Genomic DNA, 24,364 nt, shown 5'->3' with positions numbered 1-24,364 from the left:
TGAAAAGAAAAAAAAAATTAATGATATTTTTACTTCATAGTGTGATAAGGATTTTTGGAATAAGAATACAAAGTAAGTATATAACACAGTTTTTGAGCATAAATTTATTGTATAAGTATAATAAAATAACTAGATAAATAGCAAATATCTTAACAACAGACATAGTGAAAAATGTAAATTGCTATAAATAACTAAGCTTATTTGCATACTAAGTAAATGTGCAAAAAAGTTACTAAACATTACAAGTTTCTAAATGTGCTTAATTTGTATATCACATGCCACTGTTAATAAAGGTGCCAATATGCTATACCATTCCATGCCATCCCTCAAAAAGCACTGGATTAAACCAATTTTAACTTATTGATCAAAGATTACAGAAGACCACGGATATGAGAGTTCTTAAACAAAATTCGAGGAGGAACAGATCACATTAATCAGATAAAAATCAGAATCAGATAAAAATATCTTAATTTTTATCTGATGCTGTTAGCATTCCAGAATGCATCAGCAGAGTTAATCTAAAATGGTATGATCACTTAAACAGAACAGGAGAGAAATGGTTAACAGAAGTAGCAGAAGTCACATTGCTAGCATCTTTCTCAGTATGTTGAGTCCAATTCATTCAAATGTGATGAAACCTAACCACACTCTTCCACATTCCCAGCAAGGCAGTATACGACAAAATAGCATCCTTTTCAACATGTGGTGATTCCAATTCATTCATATGTGATGAAATTTGATCATCCTTACAGCCTTGCCAATTAATGTCGATGACTTGTGTGAGGCTGTTTACCTTAAGCGTTTCAGCAATTTTCAGAAGTTCAGGTAAACGATTATGAGATACACTAACTTCACCACTATACATAAAATCTACAACTACTTTTAAATCTGCATATCCTATATCTTTCATAATTACAATAGGATGCATACATGGATTTTCCACAAACAAAGGACTACAGACTGCAAGTACTATTTTATGAAGTTTTAAACTTAATCCTTCACGTGCTAAAGTTACATCAACAAGCGATTCACTAGAAAGCAAGCACATACATTGAACATAGTGGCCTGATGATTATTCCACTTCAAAAGCAACTTAGTCTCCATTTTCATAACTTCTCATAAAAAATAATTTATAATGTAATTAAACTACTATGCATACCCAATAAGTAAATGTACAAAATGAGAGAGATAGCAAGGTTAGGCTTAACAACAACTATCTAATACTTACACAATCTGATACTATACCAAATACAAATCAATAAACAACCCAAAAATACACAACACAAAAATTTACACACATAACTTCAAAGCAGCATCTTACAGTGAATTATACCTTATAATAAAACATGCTTTTAAATTTTTTTCCATGATTCCTCTTGAGTAGGCCACTCTGCAGACTTGACTCTACTCAAAGGCAGAAGGTCAAAGTTTCCAGGATTAAAATTTTCCCTAGGCCTTTGAAATCTGCTCACTTGCTTTAAGTTGAAGAAAAAGTCAAGTCTTTTTTCCAGCCAAAGGGCATGGGGTGCATTGCCTTTCCAACATGCAACATGCATTTCCTCTGTCTATTCTAAGATCTCCTGTATTCCTACTACTCTATGCCTATGATCAACAACCCCTTCACATTTCACCTCAATAAAGATCAAAACCAGTCTGGATACTGACCTCTCCTATAACGCATAGTAACATACTCAAAAGGGATTCTGTACATTTGCTTATTGCCTGCTATGCATTACTGGATAGCAGGTAATTTCATGAAAAGCCATTGCTTGTGTATATAAGTAGCCTAGTCATGAGGATAATTTCATATGCAAATGTTTGCTCACACTTTGGTAAAGGATTTAATAGTAATTTACATCAGATTTTGCACTCAACTTGATGCTACTTCCTATATTTCATTTCAGTCAGCATATGGAGTAAAATACATTGAATATTTCAGAGTACAGAAAATACATGGCATGTGTTCACATATATAAGTTATTGGAGAATTTTAGGTTCATATTTAAATTCAACACGTGAAAATTGATCAACAACTTCGCTTCATGGTAAAGCTTGTTTCTCTGTGTTACTTTTAATGGTAAGGAAAATTCCACATTAAAAGGTATAGCTATGGATTCTTACACTTCCCCTTCTCTGGCTGACTATTCCATAAAATGACTCTAGTTTTATCTTCCTATCATCAGCCCCACTGAGTTTCAAAAAATTTACATTAATGATATACACTGGTTGCCATATATCAAGGAAAACAAAGAAAAAAAAATCATAATGACTCAAAAACTGTATGATCAATTTTTAGGCAATTCAGTGGAAAGAAGTATGATATGAGATGTGAAAGAACACCCACAAAAGTTATAAATAAATAGCTTAATTCAGTAACAAATGGATGCATGAAGACAATGATCTAAAACATGAGGTAAAAACGAGATTGTCAAAGTGCCTCAATAAGCTATGTGATCAGTCCTCAGAGCAATATAGTGCTCACAATAATATTTCATATTGTTTATTACGGTGTCTAGGAGCTCAGTTGGTAATAACAACTATTGCACCTGCAAAGCTCTCTTAAGGTACTCCCTACAAGGATAGGTTGAAAGTTTGTGGATTACAAAGTTTAGTTCATAGGCGAAAAACGGAATATGATAGAAACTTTTAAGATATTAAAGGGGTTTTATAAAATTTATGCAAGTGAAAATTTTCAATATATGACAAACAGTCAGAGAACTAGGGCCACCCGTGGAAGTTGTGTAAGAGTGTAGTTAGTGTGTGTGTATATGGGGGGGGGGGGGGGGTTTGCACAGACCAGATTTTTTGTGTGGAGAGTGAGTGGAATGGATTGCCAGAATTGGTTGTGAGTTCTCTGATGGTGATTAGATTTAAGGAGAGTATGATAAGGAGACTGGATTTGTGTGCATGATGGTTGATTTGGGATTCCCGCAATGAGTCTCGGGACTCCTCCATGAAGATGCTGTAAATAATAATACAGCAATTCCTTGATAAATGCATTTTCAATTAGTGCATCATTTTTTTTCTATACCCAAATTCAATTAATGCACCTCTAAAATTCTATTAGTGCACCTATATATTTTAAAAATTTTCTATCCATACGTTTTTTTATGGCTAACTATTTTAAAAATCACTCACCCAGGATAAAATAATTTAGTTACTGATTTAAAACATTTTACAAAGTTATTTGTTTAATGGCATACAATGCTATTTCCATTACACTATGTTCCAAATTTACTACCAAAATTTATTGTCTGCTAATTACATAGCATTTTGCATCATATCTTGTGCATCCTTTGTAATCGTTTTCCTTACTTTTTTATTTTAAAGTATTTTCCCGATTTAATCACGAGTAAAAGAATTAGTGAGCAAAAAAGTGGAAGTGTGAAAAAGAATTGAAAAGAATCTCAATGGAAGAAAAACTTGAAATAATAAAGAAAAATGAACAAGGCAAGTCCAGAGCAAAGATAGGACAAGAACATGGGTGAATTATCAACTATAAGAGCAATTTTAAGCAAAGCTGCTGAATACAAAGAGAAAGGTAATGCTGCTTAAAGTTCATCATGAATGCAGACCACTCGAAATCAAAGTATTATAATGATTGAATTAGAGAGACTTCTTTCTACATGGATCAAAGATTGTGACACAAAAACAAATCCTGCTAAGCAGCGACCGACCTTATTAAATCAAAAGCATTGTCTCTTTGCAACCTTGAAAGAAAGGACTATCAATGATGGAAAAGAAGAAGAATTTCATGCTAATGCTGGGCAGTTTGAGTGTTTCAAAAAGAGAAATAGCCCACATGATGTTCGAATCACAGGTGAAGCTGCAAGTGTAGATAAGAGGTGCCTGCAAATTATCCAGAGATTTTGAAGAAAATTGTGGAAGGGGGGGGCCTATTGTGACCAACAAGCCATTCACTTGGAAGTGAATGCCTTCCAAGATTTTTCTGGCCAAATCAGAGAAATCTCAGCTTCTGATTTATTTTATAAAGTCGCAAAGTTGAATGAAATTACTGCTAGCAATATGTGAGCTGTTTGGAAGCAAGTTCTTCCACATTGTGCAAATGATTTTAGAGGCTTTTCAAATGAATTGGATAATGTTGTTGAGGAAATTGCCAACATTGAGGATGAACTGGGTTTCGATGAGATTGACAACGATAACATCCAAGAGTTAATTAAATCTCATTCTGAGGAATTGAGTGATTCTGACCTGCTAAATTAAGATGCATGGCAGGAAGATCCTGAAGAATATGAAAATTTATCCACCGACAGTCAGCCAAAAGAGATTTCGCAGAAACAATTTGAAAATATTTTTCGTACAATCGAAGTTTTTAAGCAGCAATATTTAGGGGCTGACCAAGATGAAGAGAGAAGCAGTAAAATTTGCAGAAGAGGCAATAGGGCTATACCACCAGTTGTATGAAAAAAGAAACAGAATGCTTTCCAAACTATGTTAGCTCAATTCTTTGTTAAGAAGTAGAATAATAAATTTATATTCTGTATATGTTTTGTCTTTCAGCTTCATAATTTCCTTTAACTAGGCCCTGTGACATATCCTAATTCTTTTATAAAAAAAAAATTAAGGATCAAAAAAGAAATTTGAGGAATGAATTATATACTTTTTCCCATAGGCTATTATATTTGAATTTAAAAAAAATTATATTTGATTAGTGCATTTTCGATGAATATGCCTATTTTAAAGAACACGTTAGGTGCATTAATAGATGGATTGCTATAATAATAATAATAATGAGGTCCTCGAGATTTTGAGGAGAGGGTTGAAAGCAGCAATACATCTACCTAGAGCATCCTAGACATGCTCAATAGGATTAAGGTTGGAAGACTTAGTGGCCAGTCCATACATATGACAGACTCTTCTTGAAGATATTGGTCAACAAGCTTTGCTCAATGAGGACGAGCATTATCATCTTGTAGGATAAATTTCACTGCTATCACACTCACATATCGACAAACAAAAGGTCCAGGAGATCTTGTCTCTATAAGTTGCAGCATCCATAGTTCCACTAGGAAGCACACATACAGGTCTGTGTATCCATCCAATGAGTTGTGTCTGCAAACTATCACACTACTTTCTCTATAAGTGTCTCTTTCATGGATATTAGAGGGATGATAATGTGTCCCTGGTTCTCTCCAGATCAGAGTATGCCTGGTATCACTCTGTAGAGCAAATTGAGGCTCTTCTCAACACCAACCCTATTGGTAGCACACTCAGGATTCAATTTTTTGGGGGGAGGGGGCGAGTTGAGTAGATGATTTGAGCTGGGCTTGTGGAAGCAGGCATGCAGAGCATGTGGGCGCCGCTACAAAGGGGTGCTGCCACCAGGGCACAGTTCATAAGTTCATTTTTAAGAAACAAAATTTTTATCATAAAAACAAAAAATTCTTAGAATGATCAATATTAAAATAAATAAGGCTGGATACACCCAATAAAAAAAAAAATTGTATATTGCTGGCCGTTTACAATTTTGCATCGAGAGCAGGCTAAATGCTTGCCTGCAGAATCTAAAGTGAAACGGTCAGTGGTTTTTATGCACAGAAACAAATTTTCGTAAAAAACATTTGTTGTTACATAACCAGTCATATGGTACTGTAAAAACTCGATTGTAGCTTAAATATTCCAAAGCACATTACATTCGATTGTTTACTTAGGTTAAGTCACATGTGAATATTGTAAAAATAAACTTTGTCTCTGTATAGTTTGTTTTAGATGTTATTGTAAATAACACTCTGGAAGTTAACTGTATATACTGTTTTAATAAGAATATGTTAGAGTGTTAAAACAAAGGCAATGTTTGTATCGCCGAAGCTGAATGTAATAGATCTACATGGCGGCATTAGAAAGATTGTTATTAAAATTTGTTTGTATGAGAAAGGCTTGCAGGCTCTAAGTGTAAATATCTGCTAAGTCAGTCAGATAGGTTTAAATAACTTTCCGATGGCCGTCAACTTACAATTAAAAGAAAGCGGAGGAGAACAAAAGGTGTGCCGAACTTGAAACTTAAGATGAAAGAATCATACCGATTCTTTGGGGGGTTGCCAAACTTCATGCAAGATCTCAGAGGCATAATAAAATGGAACTGAAGCAAACAGAAGGGGCTGCCCAGATCCAGAGATTGCTGCAGAAGTAGAGGGGGGGGGGGGCAGTTCCAGAGACGTCCACAGAGAGACAGGAGAGGCTGCTCAGTTCCAGATGCTGTCAAAGAGGAGGCTGCCCAGTTCTAGACATTGCTAAAGCTGCCCGGTCCCAGACGTTGCTGAAGAGAGACAGAGCTGCTCAGTTCCAGACATCGTCAGAGAGCATCCCAGATCCAGACGTTGGTTGAGAGAGTTTTCCACTTCCAGAAAGGAGCTTCTTGGTTCGAGATATCGCTAGAGAGAAACAACTTCTAGGCCACAGACAGGACTTTCAAATTGCCAAAAGGAGAACTCCCAAATGCCGTAGAAGAGAAAAGTTTCCAGTCCAGAGAGGGATGCTGATTGACAATTGATGGCAGTTTCATTTTTTCTTGGAGGTGGCATTTTCAGTTTCTTAGAGGCGGCAATTCAAGCTACTTGAGACGGCAGTTGGCCAAGTATTTTCGGCGAGTCCAAGTAGAGGAGAAAAGGCGAGGCAAATTTCCCGAAGTACCTTCGCTCGTAAGTTTTTCTTTTCGCCGTGGGAGAATAACATTTTTCCAGATCTGTACGATCCCACTACACTCCCGATGAGATATAGCCAAAGCCAAAATTCCAGATGAAGATCTGAGATGAAAGAATTGCCATAGAACTTTTAGTAAAAGACTTTTGACTGATTGTGAGATACAGAGCCTTTGTAAGTTCAAAACTTTTATATAATTCCTCTTATAGTTGTATTAGAAAGACTTTTAAGATATATGTTTAATAAGGTTAAGAAGTGTCCTTAAGAGAATTAATTGGCATGTTAGAAGTTGATATCAAATTTGTAAAGATAACTTAACAGAGAGATTTATGTAACCTCTTTGCAAGTAAGCTTGGAGTTTAATAAGTAACATTTGTAAACTGAGAGTAGATAATTTTTTTTGTTAAAGAAAGTATTTAAAGTTGAAGAAAAAGGTTCTAAATTTTGCTAAAGTTTTTATAGAAGGTTAGAGAAAGCCATCTCCCTAATGTTTAAATTCCTGTACATTTCATAGTAATGTAAATAAACGTTATTTGACTTTCTTGTAAACATAGCATGTAATAATATAAACAAGAGAGAGAGATTCTGAGAAAGGGAGAGAGAGAGAGAGAGAGAGAGAGAGAAAGCGTGCACAGCTACATTAGAATAATGGAGAATAAAGTATAAAGTAAAGAAAAAAGACATCACAAGTAATTAACAGAAATTACAAGTATACAAAGTTAAATAATAATTAAAGTTTACAATGTCGCAGTAATGACAGGATAGCAACAGTAGATTTATAACCCTATGCATCTCAGTAGGCTACTGACAGTAGCGCAGTGCAGACTATTGTTTCGTCTCTATGTCGTGTTGTGTAATAATTTCTTGTGGGTATAAAACAGAAATGGAATCAAAAATTAAAAAAAAGTTATCCGGAGCACAAAATCTTAAGCGTCATGCTGTGAAAGAAGCAGATATTAAGAAACAAACTGAGGCTCTTAATAAATTTCTTAAAATATTAAAATATTCTGATGCAGATTGTAACCAACTCGATAAATCAGAAATCAGAGTTGATACATCATCCAGTTTTCATGAAAGTACTATTGCAACAATTGAACAAGACGCAGGATTTAAGAGAAAAGCAGTTAGGAGAAGATTTAACTGTAGTTGACCAGAGATACATATGGTCGTAAATTTGGCAACATGTATTATAATAGAAAACGGGGAGCTCGTGCCAAGAACATGGCTCATTTATTCCAAAACTTTAAATTCTGTTTTTTTGCTTTTGTTGCAAACTTTTTGCACCTACTGAATCGAGTAGTCTTGTAGAAGGTTATAACGAATGGAGAAATGTAAGTACAACTTTGCATAGACATGAGACCAGTTTAACTCACATGAAAAATTTCTTAAAATGGAAGGAACTTGATAAAAATTTAAAAAACAAAACTACTATTGATTACCAGACTCAAAGCATGTATGAAATGGAAAAGAAACATTGGATGAGTGTTTTAGAATGCTTGATTGAAATTATAAAATTCCTTGGTAGCCAAAATTTAGTTTTTCGCAGATCATCTGATAAATTATATGAAAGGAATAATGGCAATTTTTAAAATTAGTCGAACTGTTTGCGAAGTATGATCCAGTAGAGCCCTTTCAACATGATTTTATGGAAAATCATGTTGAAAGGGCTCTAGAAGGAAACAATAGAGTACACTATTTGAGTAAAAGACAGTCAAAATGAAATATTGGGAACTTTAAGTAACGAAACCAGGGATACAATTTTATTATCAATTCGAAAATCTAAATATTATTCCATAATTTTAGACTGCACACCCGATGCAAGTAAAACAGAACAAATGACCATTATTTGCTTTGTTTCCTGTGACAATGGAATTGTCAAGATCAGGGAAAACATTTTAGATTTTGGAGATGTATCAGATTCCACAGGATGTGGCTTATGTACAACAATAATGGAACAACTGGAAAAATGATGGAACATTCCCATTGAAGACATGCGAGGTCGAGGGTATAACAATGGGGCAAATATGAAAGGGAAAAAAATATGGGCTCCAAAACTTGCTTTTGAACAAAAATCCTCGAGCTTTTTACGTGCCATGTGCTGCTCATACTCTAAATTTAATCATTAATCATTTTGGAGATGTATCAGATTCCACAGGATGTGGTTTATGTACAACAATAATGGAACAACTGGAAAAATGATGGAACATTCCCATTGAAGACATGCGAGGTCGAGGGTATGACAATGGGGCAAATATGAAAGGGAAAAAATATGGGCTCCAAAATTTGCTTTTGAACAAAAATCCTCGAGCTTTTTACGTGCCATGTGCTGCTCATACTCTAAATTTAATCATTGATGATGCCGCCAAAGTGAATGCAGATACAATTAGTTTCTTTGCAATTATTCAAGAAATATACAATTTCTTTTTATTCTCTTACAAACGTTGGGCAATTCTTTTAAAGTTCGTAAAAAATTTAACATTGAAACAGTCATCAGAAATGTGATGGGAAAGTAAAATTAATGCAATCCGTCCTCTATAATATCAGTTAGGAGAAATTTACGATGCCCTTTTTGAAATTTTAAAGAATGAAAATTTTAATAAAGAAACTCAGCATGAAGCACAAACGTGCTAAAATAAAGGACTACAAATTTATTTGCTCTCTTATAACCTGGCATGATTTACTTAACAGAATAAACCCTGTGAGTAAAATGCTTCAAGACAAAAATATGAACATTACACTTGCTTTAGAATCTATCGAAAACTTAGAAATATTCTTACAAGAGCGTCGATCAGATACAAATTTTAAAGAAGTTCTAAAAATGGCAAAAGAACTGAGTGAAGAGGTGGATGGAGAACAAGAATTAAAAACTGGTACGGAAGTTCGACGACAAAAGAAGACATGACAATTTGATTATGAGCATCATGACGAAACGCCACAATCACCAGAAGATAAATTTAGGGTGAATGTTTTATACACTTCTAGACGTTGCAATGTGTTTGTTAATAGAACGTTTTGAACAACTAAAAACATATTATGATAATTTCAATTTCTTGTATAGATTACTACAAATTAATAACGAAGATTTACAAAAAAATTGTGACGATTTAGCGATTCTCTTGAAGGACGGTGACAATAAAGACGTAAATGCAATAGAACTATATGACGAGTTATGTGCTTTCCGGGATATTTTTCGGAAGGTTAATTTAAATATTCAAAACCCTTTCGATATTCTTAATTTTATTGTGTCCAATAATTTATCTTTCCCTAACTTTTCAATTGCTTTAAGAATACTATTAACCTAAGCTGCTAGTGTAGGGAGCGGTGAACGTTCCTTTCCCAAGTTGAAATTGATTAAAACCTACTTAAGAACAAGTATGTCACAAAAAAGGCTTGTTAATTTGGCGTTAATAGCTATTGAGAATGATATATGTGCAGAATTAGACATTAAGACCATTATTTCTAATTTTGTGAATATGAAATCAAAAACCCTAAAATTTTAATAAAAAAAAATTCCAAGTATATTTATGTAATTTAATTTATTTTCTGTTATTCTGTAAAGATGTTATTTTTTGAATACTTATATTAAATGTTCTAATTATTTCTGAATTTTTTTCTTATTTTATCATCTATCTTGAGTTTCTTTTATTTTCCTAAAAGATAGTTCCACTTGTAAAAATTTTTTTATAATTTTTATAAGTTACTAAGAATTTAGTAACTTGTAAAATGCAAGAATTTTTTAAACTTTAGTTCAAATAAATTTTAACTTTAATTAAAATTCATTTTAATTTTGTTAGTGATTCGGGTCAGAGAGAAGGCTATAATCCCTGTATCATTATATTCAACAATTAAAGTTGAGTGGCTTTATCAAAATTTGCTTTAACTTTTGAGAATTTTTTGAATATTCGGATTTTTAACAATTATCCTGCCTAGTCAAAACCCACAGTTCGTTACATTTAGTGAACCAACGTGTGTCTGTTCTGTCAAAATTTATTTAAGAAATTTCAAATAATTTAAATTTTTATTATCGTAGAAGAACCACACACACCTGGATCGTTACAGGGGTGCTTAGATAGAAATTGCATGCGGGCGGCAAAGACCCTAGTGCCGGCACCGGATTTGAGAATACACATTGCATACTACCCATGACTGAGCATCAGCAATGATCGCTAATTCATAAGTAGTATAGAAATAGAAGACACACACACAACATAAATTAAAATAAATAAATTTTAATTAGGAAAATATTTTTGGAAAATTTTCTAGTGTTTTTTTCCTTTTTTTGGGGGGGGGGCACCTTCCCCCCCTCTGGGTGCGCCACTGGGTCTTGGGTGCAGTTGATGTGGAGACTGCCTGATTTCAAATGTTCTCTCTTCTGTGGCATGGGGATACAGGTACACAGTCTATTGGTTGCCTAACAAACAGACTACCTTCGTGAAACCTTCTGTACACAGTGGAAGCAGACTACAATGTTACTGTAGCTGATGTCAGGTCAGATCATAGCTGATTCAGGGCACTCCTGCTTGCCAAAGTAGATAATCAGAGATACTGGTCACCCACTGCAGTTGTAACTCATGGCCATCCTTCACTGTATCTTCAAGATGCTGTTTGTATCTGATGGAATTGGTTTCAGAGTCCATGGAACAACTCACAAGCAACCATCTGGCTGCCTCTGCCTGACCTCTAGTCTCACGATGGCTAGCCACCTGAATTTATTGGTTAAATCATGTCTTGCAGTTCTATCCAAGAATTCTGCTATTATGAAATGCCTTGCTCTCACTCTAAACATGAAATGGAAAACTACTCTAAAATGTCTACTTTTATGCCGTGGCTCATTTGTATACACTGCTGACAGTGCTACTCATCTGTATATGAAAACCAGACAGCAACACTTTTTACACAATAAACACCTGACTTTCAGATGTTTTTCCCCCACTTGCACCCCAAGTTATTATGATTTTTCTATTTGTTCTTTAATTCATGGAAACTAAGTATTTGTGATACTGTCTTGTGACAGAAAAGTCTGAATTCCTTGCTTATTATTATTTAAATTCAGCATTTTACAAAAAACTTCCTGCTGAAAAGCAAAAAAAAAAGTAAAAACAATGTTACCATTCCTGGATACTTTGATAATATACTACAATCAGAGTTCTAGACATTGCCATATAGAAATCCACACAAAGGTGAAAAGAATTCTAGGACAAGAAGAACCTTTATAAGGGATTTCAACTACAGGTAAGCTAGCTAATTTCATATACAGGTGACAGGGCATTTTCTTTTGAAAACTTGCGTTTTTTTCATCCCATATTTTATTTGTGCTTTCAAGATTGCTAATTTAACTTTGGCAAGAGTGAGGTTAAAAGTCCTAAATTAAAGACACCAAGAAATTATATACTGGGTTTAATCCTTTATCCAAGAGTAAGAAAACAAAGTTTGCACCTGAAGTATTTTCAGGACTGGGGCAACTCGTACATAGAGGCTAATGACTTCACATCACTTGCCTTAGTATTCCATAATGCAGAGCACATATCCTTGCAGACATGTATAATGCTATGCATTATGGGAAGGATCACTACTCAGACTGATTTCAACTTTTATTAAGGTCTCATCAGTGGGAGCCATAGTTGAAGTAATGCTGAAGTCATATTTTCATAAGTAGCCAAAAGGTGTCACACCTCATTATTAAAATACTCTTATAATTATAATTAAAAGTATATAATTTCTTGGTATCTTTAATTTATATTATAACCAAGTGAAACAACTTCCAACAAGGTTAAAAGCTGTTAAAAAGTATTATTTATTCACTATGATCATTTCTGTTAATTAACTTTGATGAAAATTGGTTTGATTACAACAAAATATTTGGTTAAGTTGACTATTCATTGTTTAAGATGTTTATGAATGAGATTTATTCAACATTACAGCACAAAACAGTCTAACAATGTGATGCTGATTGAAGCTACATAGCTAATTTTGATCAACAGCTTTCTTTCAAATTGGCTTGACAGGTCGGCCTGTGATTTGATCTGATTTTTGTAATTGCATCAAAACACTTCTTCTTTCACTGCGTGTTATTTCCGCTTCCTCTGCAGGGTCCGTGTGTTACTTAGATGCGACTACTTGTTAGTACCACTCCCAACTGACCTGTTGCCTAGTCTGCAGCTGGGAGGGGGGGAATATATTTTTGGCTGTATAGGCGTATGTTCACGGGGCCGGTTTGCCTGCTTGCGGGACGAAAAACGCCAGATAAACTGATGGAAAAAATCCTACTGCCCGTGCCCAAGACCAGCTAACTTGGCTATGGCTGAGGAAGATCCTCAAATTCCTCACGTCTTTGACGGGAATCGAACCTGGGACACTCCTTCCCCAATCATATGGTTGCGAAGCGCAAAGCCACTAGGCTAACTGTACGGACAATTGCATCAAAACACTAATATTCTTTTTTTTTTGCTACCATTGTTACATAAAATACTTGTTTTGAATACATTCTTGAATATTAATAGTAATAAATTATTTTCTGATATTTCTGATTTTAATTGTGGTTCTACTATTGACACCTTTTATTCTCTCCCTTATTTCCCTTAAAGCTCTCATATCTGTTGATTATCAATTTTTAATCAAACATTTAATTTCTAATCCAACTCTCAGTTCCATATGTTAAAAACTGGTTTGAAGAATACTGTAAGTTTAGCTGATTTCTACCACCAAAATAAACCCCAACAAAAAAATTCCAATAATGTAATCAATGTTTTCTGTTCTTTTGCCTATTTTCAGACTTTTTTTATTGACTAATTTTCATTCTGAATTTCTCAAAGCAATTATTATTTTGCTAAAGATTCTTAAAGACAGTAGAAAATTTATTTCAGATAATAATGATTCATCTGAAGAGTGAAGAACTGTGCTTGATACAGTCAACTTGCACTACAGCAAACATTGCTATAACAAATTTGCACTACAGCAAACACTGCTATAACAAAACTTACTGCAGCAAACACTGTTATAAAAAAAACTCATGCTAGAGCAACAGTACTAAAACAAACTCACTTACTATAACCATAGAGTAAAGCATTCATTTCATAGAGACAATGTTACACTGAATGAAATTTGCTACTGAGAACTATTTGCCACAAAAAACTGTCTGTGGTCCCCTATGAGTCAACTGTATCTCCTATTTGAATATCAAGTATAATACTACTTTCCTTAATAATCTGTTCAATACACATTATAAAACTGGAAATAAAGTACAATCCTGTATGATTTACGGTAAACCATTTTTTGTACATTTTTCAATTCTGTTGAACTGCAACTTAAGTGTTGGCTATACGTCAATCTGTGCAAAATTCTGCTTACTGCATGCAAATGTTCAGAACACTTATTTTCCTTGGTATCTGATCATATGATTTTCCATGATCAACAAAGATTAAACAAAGATCCATAATTATACTGGATATTCTCAGTTCAAGACGGCACTATGAGTGGTTGGTATAATTTAGTGCTCGTGTAAAATTGGTGATTTTTATCTGTTTTATCGAGTTTTTTCTCATAGAAAATTAGTGTTTATAGTATGTTAGAGTAAATTTTCATGTTTATAGAGTGCTCAATGTTTTTGTAAAATTTTTATTGTGATATTATAATATTAAATACAGCTGTAAAATGGTACCAAAAACACACACAAGTAACGGAATGCTAACAAGAACAGTGAAGTAAAGAACAAGAAGGCTTTCCCAACTAAAGATGATAATGAAGAGGATATTGAAATCAATGTAATTTCTGAAAAACACAAGGCTAAAGCAGATTATTAGAAAGATGACACAGGAATCAAAGAAAGTTGAGTGATGCTTAGAGAAACACAGGGAGAATAAGAAAGTTAAGCAGCAAAATGGAAAACAACAAAGACTGAATCAGATAAGCTAGTGCATAACAAATATCAGGCAAGTAAAGTTCAGTAAAAAGAAGGATGATATTTGATATGGTGACTCTATCATAAAACATGACATTGATGAGCAGTTATAAGTTTTCCCAGAGCAAAAATTAAAAATATAGCATATGCAATTGAAAAACAGAAAAGGAAAAACAAAAGAGATAATAATTCTAGTAGGTATGAATGACTTAACTAGCAATAAATTCAGTATGAGAGAGGATATGAAAAAGTTGTTGGAAGAAGCAAGAGTGAGAAAGTGAAAATAGTAAGTATATTGAACCGCAGGTTCAGACACTTGGTACATGTGCTTGGTCGAGTGACCAATGGTGCAAAGCTACCATCTGTGGGATTATGACTGAACTCCTCTAAGTCAGAATCCTGTCTAGCCACTACAGTATCATTGCAGTGTCTAGCCACTGCAATGATACTGTTCATGCCTCGTGTGTTGAAAGGCAGTGCTAGCCGAAGTTGTTTTCGTACTGTTACGGTGCGATTGCTCTGGAGATATGGCCACTAGAATAGAAGCATCAAGGCAGCCATTGAGACTATGCAGCCACTGCTTCCTATGCCGCACCATTCAAGTATGATGTATGGGCACTAAATCATCTGCAGACAACCTAGGTACTGTATGATGGAAATGAATTAAGAAGAAGGGCTATGATGACAAACAATTCAATGCACAGAAGGAATGGATGCAATAATTTTTGGATGTGTAGAGTGAGTTTGAGGCAGCATGGATTTGTATAAGCGGGACAGCCTACACTTGAATTCGTTTGGTATCATGAATCTTGAAAAATTATTAACTGGTATGAGACCTACCGCGGTTAGTTGAGTGGCTATGTGCTTCGCAACCATATGCCTGGGAAAGGCGTGTCCTGGGTTCAATTCCTGTAGCCGATGTGAGGAGCTTAGGATCTTTCTCAGACATAGCCAAGTTAGCCGGTCTTGGGCATAGACTGCAGGGTTTTTCTCCCCAGTTTATCTGGGATTTTTCCCAGATAAACTATCAAGCATGTGCAAAGATGTGAGGCACTAGATAAGAACACAGATCTGCAAGTTGTCAAAATGTATCACACATACTACAGACAAGAATATACATGCTTTTTTTTGGTATTATGTCTGTACATGAATAACAGGGGCATCAGAAATAAAGAGGTAGAGTTTGTATGGTCAACACGCTAGAATCTCATATTGTAGGCATTAGTGAGACCTGACTATCAGAGCAGACATACTAACTGGTATTGAGTTAGTATGTCTGATTCTGATATCTTAGTATATCTGCTTCTGATAGTCAGGTCTCACTAATGCCTACAATATGTCTCTTCCTTAAAGAGACAGTACTTTAAGGAAGGATAGGAAAGGAGGGAGTGTGTTACTAATCATATTAGATGACCAAAATCCATTTAGAAATGAGACCTATGACTGCAATACTTGTAACAGTGAGTTTGAAGCCATCTCGTGTGAGGCAGAGTCAAATACATAGTGGGGTGTTGTTACAGACCTAGTGGAGTGATTGCTAGTGACGAAGAAATGCCTTATCAAATAAAGATGATATGTGAGATACAAGTAATCATAATGGGAGACTAATTATCAGAATGTTTAGTGGATGGCTCTAAAATTTTATGAGAAGAATGAAGCTGAATTTACTGAGCTGTTGTGAAACAACTTACTCAAGTAGCATGTGACAGAAGGAACTCAATGTCAAAGAGTGTTATATTTGATTACAATGCTAGAGCAGATTTTAGTTAAAGATGTAACTTATTCTGACTCCAGCTGGTGACAGTAATCATTTAGTACTCACTTGGGAAGTGGTTAAGTTTATGAATGTTCCATTTATTATTATTATTACTGCACAGGTACCTCCATGGAGTCCTAACATTCATTACAGGAGACAAACTATCAACACAATATCTATCATACTTTTCTTTGAAAGCGTTAACAGATAAATCACTCAACAACTGACTCAGGCAACTCATTCCATTCAGCATGTAACCTTTTCTGAACTACAAAGCAGGATATTATGACCATCTGAGAAGTATGCTGGGTTCTGTGCCATGGTAACAGTTGTCGGATGGGAAGGATATTGACAGTGAATGGGAAGTGTTTAAAAATACTTAAACGATGCAACATCAGAATGCATTCCTATATTCCTATAGTTCAAAGAATAAATAGGATAGCAGTGAAATGGATGTGTAATCTTATTAAGCAAGAGATGCATAAGAAAAAGATAACATGGAAGAAATATATCAGTTATGAAAATTATAAGCAGCAGGCCAGAAAAGTCACAATTGTTGTGCTACGTCTGAGTATGAAAAAGAAACTGGCTCTGCAAGATAAAGACTAACCAAAAGAATTCTATTGTTATGCTGCAAGTAAAAAAAACAACAAACATAAAAAAATTACTCTTGGTGAATGCAGATGGTATGCAGGTGATTGATAAAGAAGAGTGTCCATTTTGCTAAAAGCTACCAACTTGGTGTACATAACATTGAGCTCACTGCTACCTCTTCACTGTATTAAGAAACTTCGGTGAATGAGAAAGCGGTACTAGACCTGTTGCACAAACTGCATAAGAATTCTGGAATAAGGACTGATGAGATATTAGTACAGATGCTAAAAGAATGTTCAGCTGAAGTGCGTATTCCTTTCACCAGGCTATATAATTTGAGTCTCAGAACAAGGCAGATTCCACAGGAGTGGAAAGAATGTATGGTAATCCCATTATATAAGGGTGAACCACAGACTGATGTATCCAACTATAGACCTATCAGTATCTCCGGAGTGGTGGTGGTGGTGGCGAAGATTTTGGAAAAGTTGGTTAGAGGTTGCATTCAGAAATGGGTTGACAGAGAAACTATACTTTGCAACGAACAGCATGGGTATACACTAAGAGAAGGATAATATGGGATTGGATTATAATATACAGGCATGGATGGCTGACTGACATATCAAAAATTGGTATATAGAGGGATGTGAGTCTGTAAGATTTAAGGTAACCAGCAGTATGCCATAAGGATCAGTCCTTGGTCCATTGTTATTCAATCTGTACATTAATGACATTGCGAAGGTACATTTGACATGGAGCATACTGCTTTTTGCTGATGATGCAAAGATACCTGGGTAATCAGGAGTGCTGATGATGTGCTGCACTTGCAGAATGATTTGAATAGGCTAGAATTGTCAGCATGTGAAAATGGCTGACAGTTCAATGCAGTAGCACACTCAGGATTTAATCGGGGGGGGGGGTTGAGTAGACGATTTGAGAATACACACTACGCATCGCATACAACCTATGACTGGGGGGGGGGTTGAGTAGACGATTTGAGAATACACACTACGCATCGCATACAACCTATGACTGAGCATCTGCAATGATTGCTAATTCATAAGTAGTATAGAAATAGAAGACACGATACAACATAAATAAAAAAATTGAATTTTAATTAGGAAAAGATTTTTGGAAAATTTTCTAGTGTTTTTTCCTTTTTCTTTGGAGGGGAAGCCCCCCCCCCCCCCCCCGTGGGTGTGCCACTGGTTCAATGCTAATAAATGTAATGTAGGGTCCTGCACTTTGATGTGATTAGATAACCAATGTCATATTATATTGAAAATACAGTCATCTCACGACTTACGTTGAGGGGTTCCATTCGTCAGGACGTAAGTCAATACATTAAATCAACCGAGTTATAGGGGTTAGGGGCTTAACTGTAATAAGTTACTGTCATTTTAATTTTTTAACCTTATAAAACTGTACTGTGCGTTACTACCACTATAAAACAGGAGAATAATCACCCAAATCTTCCTTCACCATCACATCTTCATTACCTTCCCCCCATGTGAAGGACCAGTCTGCAGCTCTTCTGGTGTAACCTTTGTTTTTTTTGATGAAAATGTATGATGTGCTTTGCTTATTCATCTTCTTCTTTTCATCATAAATTTGTTTATAGCAAGCAAAAGGCATCATGTACTTTCCTTTCTCCTAATAAGTAGCGTTCGACACTGGAGTCCATGTTTTCAGTCATTTTGAGAACATCACCAAACATTGCTAACTTCAGAGGGCATTTCTGCAAGACCTTCGCTGTGAATTGTTTAACTACCTCTTCTTGTTTCTCTTTTTTCTCTTCCTTTTCTTGTTCTTCCTCTTCCGCAACACATTATTCCTCCAGTTCGACCAATTCTTCGTTGGTCAACTCTTCACAGACACTTTCTATGAGTTGAACTATGTCATCATCATTCACTTTGAGATTCAGATTGTTTGCTAGGCCCACTATTTCTTCACTCAATTTACAAAGGTCTTCATTTTTTTTCAAAATTTCCAAAATGGTACATAAACCTTTTTAATGTCTTTTTCCATATGCCACTTTATCCCAAGAGCCATTGACCCATTGAGAGGTCACTTTATCCCAAGTCACCACAACAGTTTTAATAGCATGATAAATATTGAATACTTCCCAGAATTGCATGGGAGTCTGGTCATTTTCTTCAGTGGCAGAAATGACTTGTGAAAAAGTTCTCCATAGATTAATAAGACTTAAACACCAAAAGAACCACCTGATCCATTAGTTGGATCAATGAAGATCAATGAAAAAGTGTTTGGATAGAGAAACATGACCTTGATCTTAGGGTGAAGATCACCAATGTAAGGTGGATGACCTGGAGCATTATCTAGAATTAATCAAATTTTAAATTCTACATTTTCTTTCACACAATAGCTTTCCATTTCACTCACATAACAGTTGATTAAGGCACCCTCAATCAATTTTTGAGTCATCCATGACTTCTTATTGCTCCGATAATGAATTGGAAGAGTATGCTTCTTAACGTTTTTGAAGGCTCGTGGATTCTCACTGTGCCATATCACAAATGGTTTCAGCTTATATCCGGCACATTACTCCTTAACAGAATTGCATGGGAGTTTCAGCTTATAATCCGGCACATTACCCCTTAACAGAATCGTAATATGGTCTTTAAGAGCTTTAAAACCAGGCATAGATTTTAACTTTTTTTGTGGATAAATGTCTACTCAGGCATTTTTTTCCCAACACAAAGAGGTCTCATCCATATTAAATATTTGCTGTGACAAATAATTTTCCCCAGTAATAATTTTATCCAATTTCTCCACAAACTCCTTGGCAGGCTTCTCATCGGTACTTGCAGATTCATCATACATTTACACATTATGCCACAACTCTACCTTCAACCTCATGAATCAACTGGAAGAAGCGTTGAATTTGTAATTGTAACTGAGCTCTGCTTTCTCCTTCCTTCAACATGTTGAAGAGACTTAGTGCCTCAGTGGTTATGATCATAGTGCTAAAGGGCACTTTTGGTTCAGGTCCTCTATCCATGATGCAAGTAGCTTTTCCATATCGCCGATAGGACCTTGTCATTGCTTCATCACTATCGCATATTTAATGGAAGCAGATGGGCTTACCAGCTTCATTTCAAGATCAATTGCTCACCTCTTTTTCTATGATTCTTCACTAGGTTTCTTGTTTGGTGTATAGGGGGGGGGGGGGCTATGTTGCACAAAACATCGAAAATATTATGTTAAAGATACCAAGCAATTTTAAACCTGGTTTTACTCCATTTTTCCCAAGTAAGCAAACAGACAAAAATGTCAAGTTTGCGTCTGCAAGTGATGCAAGACTAGCTGATCCTACAGGTAGTGCAAGACCAAGGCAACTCGTGGTAGAGGTGCAACAAGCTCCGATCACTAATCTTAATATTTACCCTTAATGCCAAAACACATCTCCAAGAAGGGGATGTATGATGTTTTGTATTAAAGGCAAGGGGCCAATACCCAGACCGGTTTCGACCTTTTTTTGAGGTCTCATCAGTGGGAGCTGGGCTTGGAATACCAAGATTTAGTATTACAGAGCTTGTAAGTATTTTACCAAAACAAGTTACCATAAGGTGTTTTAACCTTATTAAATAAAAATCTCAGGCTTCTACATTGAAAATATTAATTGCACAAAACCTCTTGATAAGAGGCCTTGTAAAGAGAGAGTGCAAAATGATATCAGGATTGTGGAATACTGATTATGAAGACAGATTGAGAATTTGTAGATGGCAGACTCTAGCAAATAGGAGAATGAGGGATGCATATCATCCCTCTTTGACTGAGACTTGTAAATTTCTGAAAGGATCATACAGGATTTCGGTTGATGGAATTTTTTATTTTATGGAGGGTGAGGAAAGGATGCAAGAGAATCCTTGAAAGTTGAGAATGAATGCTGTCAATATGGGGATGAGGGCTAGATTTTTCTCTCATTCAGTGGTTCATGACTGGAGATAATTACCAGTGGATGATGTGTATGCAAGTAGTGCGAATGAATTCAAGAATATGTATGACAGCTAGTGCAGGTAGTATGGTTTCCTTCAATGAGTTCCTGACTCCTTTTGTGTCTCTTTTAATAATACTTATAATATATTCACATGATTTCCAAAGTATTTGTTGTAATGATATATCAGGGCACAGCAATTCCTATAGTCTCAATCCATCTTGTTGTTAAGCCCTTTCTAAGGTTAACCAAGATTTAGGTCTAAATCTTTCCCAGAACAACCTGATAATCATCATGAAACTATTGATATGTACCTTTGGTGAGTGTACAGGATCTTATGGTAGTAGTACTACTACTACATAAGAGGTTTATATCATAACCTGCCAATTGACAATCTTCCTCCACTCCATATAACGCAGGAATTTATTAGTCATTACCTAAAATAAATAAATTACACCGAACTAGTTTCACCACCTAAAAGAGAGCAGGTGGCTTCTTCAGGGTTAGACACATCAAAACAAATATAAACACAAAGATAATGAATTTGATTAAACATTGAAAAACTCTTTACAATGCAACTAGGTAAGTTCATGCTAGACAATAAACATAAAAATGCATGGCATGGATTAACTGTCTGCAGATAGTGATAGAAGGTGATTGTTGGCAAAACTGAAATCTCTAATGTTGAAAGATTTAATGAGAGATGGTGATTTACAACTCAAATATAGACTATGCATCGATCGACATAATGTACGATTTACACAATATAATTGCAATATTTTTAAACAACTTTGGTATCTTGTCACGTCTTTTTGAGATCTACAAAATTCAAATACAGATCCTTGTTACATTCCCATGATTTCTTAACTTGGTGATATGTGCCATCCAGCTGTTTTCGACTCTTGGTGATTGGCCGAGTGATTAGTATATCTGCTCTCCAGCCAAAAGGCTGTGGGTTTGAATCCTGCCGTGGGCATGGATGTTTGGGTTTGTCCATGAAAATAATAGTGATGGTGGTGGTCAGTAGATGGTGTTGGTATAGATGATGAGGTTGAGCGATGGAGACGGAAAGCTGTAGAGTAGGTGCCCTCCCTCAATGAGTCTTTGGACTCCCTGGAAGTGTCAAATAATAGTAATAGTAAACAAAGGTTCTCCACTCCACTAGACCTCTTGCTCTTTCTTTCAGTAATTAAGTAATTGTAAGTTCAAGTTGGTAAGTTCTTTTTATGTTGTTCATCCAACTCTTTTGTGGTCTTCCTCTTCTTCTCCTTCCCTCAATCTAACACAACATAACTGCCTTTTTTCAACGATTCATTGGTTTGCATAATATGTCCAAAGTACATCATTTTCTGTTTAGTGATCATCGCCTCCAAGGAGCATTCTGCCTTTATATTCTCTAAAACCTTCTCATTGGTCATTCTTGCAGTTCATGAGATTCTTAATAGTCTCCTCCACACCCATAATTCAAATGAATCAATTCGCTTTCTATCTTTTTTCTTAATAATCCAGCTTTCACATCCATACATCACTACTGAAAATACCACTGCTTTGACAATTCTAACTTTCGTGGCCTTACTCACACCTCTATCTTCCATAATTTTTGTCAGGTTTAACATTGCATTTTTCCCTATGACTATCCTTCTTTTAATTTCTTCTTTACATTTACCATCATTTCTGTTGAAAGTTATGATCCTAGTAAATCATAACTTTCAACAAGTGTCTCTGTAGCACAATTGGAAGAACAACAGTAGGCTGCAGCCTTCGATTGGAAAAGACATAAGTTAGATTCTTGTCATGATGGGAGGAATTTTTACATGGATTTTTTCAATCGAAGGTGAGTTAGCGATCTCATACAGAGGTAGCAGGATTTTTTCTCCCAGAAACTCAGAGTTTTTCATCCTGCATACAGACAAATCGGCCCTTCACAACACACACAATTTACAGACAAAAAATACTAGTGGTAGTGATGGGCAGTAGATGTCATTGATGTAAATGACAATGGTAGTAGAGACTTGGTGTAGTTGGTAGATGGAGTGGTGAAGATGGAGAGTTGTAGAATAGATGTCCTCCCTCGATGAGTCTTAGGACTCCTTGGAGATGTCATGAATAATAACAATAATTATAAATTCATTTAAATTGCCAGAAGCCATCACTTTTGTTTTGCTGATGTTTACATTAAGCCTGGCTTTTTTACTTTTCATCTTAACCAATAGAATCAACTGCTCTAGATCTTCCTTAGTTTCTCCTATTAGGGTTGTATGATCTGCATATCTTAAATTATTCATTTTTCTGCTGCCAATCTTAATTCCAGCTGGATCTTTGTCTAAATCAGCTATTCTTATATATATTAAAAAGGTAGAGCGACAGTATACAACCTTGCACCACTCCTTTTTCCAGTTACCTTTATCATCTGTAACAATTAGTAAGGAAACTACTCTATTAATTTCTTACATTTAGTTTTGTTTATTTATTTATTTTTATAAATGGATGAGGAGGAAATGATGAAATTATCTGGGATTCAAATTTGTGACTAAATCTTCTCTATCAGTAGAAAGTTTTATGTTATTACATTTTATAATTTTAGTCACTTCTGATCTAATCCAGCTACATGTCAATATTTCTGGTTTATGATTACTTTTTCCTGCCTCAAATACTTATATGTTGCTCCTGATTGCATTTTTACCGAACCTTTTCCCCAACTTTCTCTTATACTATTACCTCATTTAATAATTTTTAAAGTAATTACTCCCAAACTAAATCACCTATAAATCAACTATAATATGTAACATAATACACTTATGTTACTATAATGTAACATAAGTGTATTATGTTACAAAATATACTTATGTTACTATAGTAATAGCAAATAACCAAAGAGAACTAGAAGAAACAATGAATGAATTAAATACAGTATTTTGATTTTACATAGACCAAAAAACTAAAATAATGACAAATATATTGAAGGAAACTAGGCAACAGAAAACAAATAACAATAGACAATAATAAAATATGACAAGTACAAGAATATGTACACCTTGGAAGAACTTTTACATTAGGAAAAAGAAGAAAATTCATATAGGATAGATAACCATACAAATGTTTGGTTATTGCAGTCTAATAAACTAATGTTTATTAGACTGCTTTTTTTAAATTTTTTATTAGATTCTTTTTATATCACCATTACAAGCTTTGATTCCTTTTAAACTGCTCTTCCTTCATTTGTAAGCTTTCTTATTAGAATCAGAAACAACTTATCAATATTGTGATAGTTATTCATTCCAAAATGTTTCCATGTCTTTTGTTTAGCTGCTTTTTTACGCTAACTTTTTTTTTCTATATTCTCTACAAACATGCTGACTTGTTAGCCAAGAACCTTCTATATATGATTTCTTCTTTCCATGTGCTGTTTATTTAACTTTTTATACTCATTAAGTTCATATTTTTTGTCCTCGAAGAAACTTCACAATATGCTTCTCTTGCTGAATAAATCAACAGTTTTCTT

At 35.0% G+C, this 24,364-nt stretch overlaps 1 protein-coding gene across 1 annotated transcript in view; it reads right to left on the bottom strand.

Annotated features, from left to right (window-relative positions):
• LOC150108343 (ataxin-10) overlaps positions 1 to 24,364 on the bottom strand; it is a 173,154-nt gene that overhangs the window by 26,043 nt on the left and 122,747 nt on the right. The window lies entirely within an intron of this gene.

Source organism: Typopeltis vanoorti, chromosome 3 (assembly GCF_054136105.1).
Source record: "Typopeltis vanoorti isolate ZY-2024b chromosome 3, IOZ_Tvanoo_1.0, whole genome shotgun sequence".
In the NCBI taxonomy this organism is placed as follows: Eukaryota; Metazoa; Arthropoda; class Arachnida; order Uropygi; family Thelyphonidae; genus Typopeltis; species Typopeltis vanoorti.
The sequence above is the reverse complement of the archived record's forward strand: the minus strand, read 5'-3'. Positions and strand labels throughout refer to the sequence as shown.